This window comes from Hakea prostrata, chromosome 2, assembly GCF_041222555.1.
Source record: "Hakea prostrata isolate BN-2017 chromosome 2, UWA_Hpros_2, whole genome shotgun sequence".
Classification (NCBI taxonomy): Eukaryota; Viridiplantae; Streptophyta; class Magnoliopsida; order Proteales; family Proteaceae; genus Hakea; species Hakea prostrata.
Genome location: NC_142601.1, coordinates 43,673,685 through 43,676,575, shown reverse-complemented (window position 1 = coordinate 43,676,575; position 2,891 = coordinate 43,673,685).

Below are 2,891 nucleotides of genomic sequence, written 5' to 3'. Positions count from 1 at the left end.
GAAACTGTCAATGTTATGTTTGCTTGAGCTTGTTTAATTATGAGTATTTTAAACCAAATAGAAGTCTATAATTTGAAATTACAACATGTTATCTATGCTTAGTCTAAATTAGAAGGCATACAGTCCGACTTTAGTGGATATTGAAAGGATTGACGGTAAGGTGTGTATTTGATGAGCAGGTTGTTTTAAGGGCAAAGTAGTTCTTAGTCATGGATGTTGGGTACTCTACAATTGTTGGTTTTGACGCTTTGTTTTCTGTCTTCATCTGTTTGCCAGTATGTCATGAAAAGTTTCATTTTCCATAGTTTCGATATTCCTTCATTTCTTTGTTTCTATTCTTTCTCAATCGATTGACAAAATATAAATTTATATTTTAGTCTTAATTTTGTATTTTTTTATTGGATTTGGATGGTTGCCTGTATGTAATGGATAGCAAGGTAAGGAAGTAGGTCCCAATTGAATTCCAAAGAAAACATTTATGTTTCTCACTCCATTTATTAGGCCCATAATAAAAGCTAATGAATCATATAGCTATAATTCTTTCAATTTTTTAATCTACAATATTTCTTTTTATAGTCAATTTTTTTTGGCAATTCCTCTTACAATCATTCATCTACTAAAATTTGCGTCTCATGGCTTTCTTTTATTTTTTTGCCCCTTTTCATTCTTCTTTGTATGGATCTTGGTTTTGCTACTTTATTTTGAAAGGACCCAAATTAGAGGTTTTGGGGTTTGATGTGTTATGGCTGGTTCTAAAAGAAGCCATCCACACAAAGTATGAGGAAAAAGAAAAATTAGTCCATTTGATGATACCTCACAATTTATGTTCATCTCATATATTTAGACATTCAAGTAAAGATTGTTTCATCTATTTATCTAACAGTTAACAAGAAAATTTAACTCCATGGATGCTCTTCACTTCCACATGGTTGGAGAGTTTTTGCATAAGAGGTAAAGCGTATGTATTCATCTCACTGAGGTCATGGAGACAAATTTCTTCAATGACAACTGGGGATCTTACTTTCCCATAACTTAGATTTAACTTATAACAATAAATCCTCTTCCCTGTAGCAAACAAAAGGTACTCTCCATCATAATGTTGAACCCATTATGACTGGATTCGCTTCTTTTGATGCTTTCACTTTAACTTGTATTTTCAAAATTAAACTCCATGAGTGCGTATAGTAGTTATTCAATAATCGTGCCATGATAACGGATTTCGTCAACCTTACCAAGCAAATAGACGACTGTGATGAAGAAGAAGAAGATGAATACTTGCTCCATATGAAGATTCTCTTATATTGGAGATTACACTATGTAGTTGATTAATTAGTTTTGTCTTAAAAAATTAGATGTGCCTTTGCTTGCATTTATTTTTTATATCCTTCAAACCCTTTCCTATTTAGAACAAATGAAGTTGAAGCATATGAAATTGGTATTTCAAATGGCATTTACAACGTAATATTTTGAATGGCTATCAAGTCTACTAACTATTCCATCCAATTTTTGATTCCACGCCTCTTGGAAGGGGCCAACCCTAGGCCTTAATAAGGAGATTCAAATGGTCTGATGGTCCTACTCTCACTTATAAAGAGTGTTGAATTTGTAATGGACATAAAATTTTTGGCCACTTCTTCTAGTGTTAGCATTTTGGTAGTCTTTCTTTGATTCAAGATTCGATTTGTGTATTGTTTTTAATTTTTGATTTGATAGACATGTTGTTTTGATAATCAACGTTGGTTATTTTCATTTCGCATCAAGTTTACAATTGCAATACAGCAAGTGTTGCCCCAAATAAATGGGTTGTTCTATCTTGTAAAAAGTATGCATACAAGAATTCTTCAGTTGATAACTTCAATCATTATTTGCTCATTGTGAACTTTTCCATGCTCTACAGAGAAGTTTTTGTTGGTAAATTAGTATCTAAATTATGCGAAATGTTTGTTTGTTTTGAGGTTGTCATAGTATTATAGCATTGTTAGTTACCTTATTTGGAATTTGGTGACTGTTTCATGTCAGTCATTTGATGTTGATTGGCTTGTAATTCTAGAAATAATTATTTGATGAATGTCAGGAGTAATATGTATTTATCTTTTCATTATTCTATATAAGTGCAATGTAATGTAATTGAATTGTACTTTGTTTTCAACATATGTTTGTTTATTAGCTTTTGTATTATCTTTGAATTAGAACCTTTTTATAGACCACATTCTATGTGTAGTCCTCTGTTTTGGTTGTCTTGTTCCCCTTTTTTATTAGTCCTTTCGTGGTTGACATTGAGATTCTTGTTGATAATGCAACATACAATTGTCCATGTGAGAATATCAGTTCTTGTAGATAGATACCCACTTTTGGTATTGTTTGCTCTTCTGATTTGTTGATTGTCATTGCAAAACTTGGAGGAACTGACAATACTTTCTTTTCAGACAGAATGGATATCCTCATTTTTTGTTGGGCATAGTGGTATTCCTGATATTCGGACCAAATTTCTTTTAAACTGACCAACTGCAATTTTAGCTTGGATGACATTCTTTTTTAATTGGTGACAAACCAGTCTTGTTCCAATGCATTCTCTTTGGGCAAGATTTAGGTTTTTTTGGACACGATTGGACAATTGTTTTTCAACATCAATTGGTGAGGTGGTAATCCATTTTGAGCCAAAGAGTTGAGAAATTCCTCTGGATATTGTGTGTCTGCATCATCTGTTGTGGAATTGTAGTTGTAGTATGTCACTCGTTCCCCTAAGAACCGGTCAATCATTTTTTCATTTATGTTGTCAACTATTTTATTCTTAGTTGCTAAAGTTTCTCTTTCTGTGATATCATTTGCTAAGTGGAGCTCTAGCTGCAGTGTTGGGAATATTTCATTTATCAATTCTTCTTCTTCTTTGT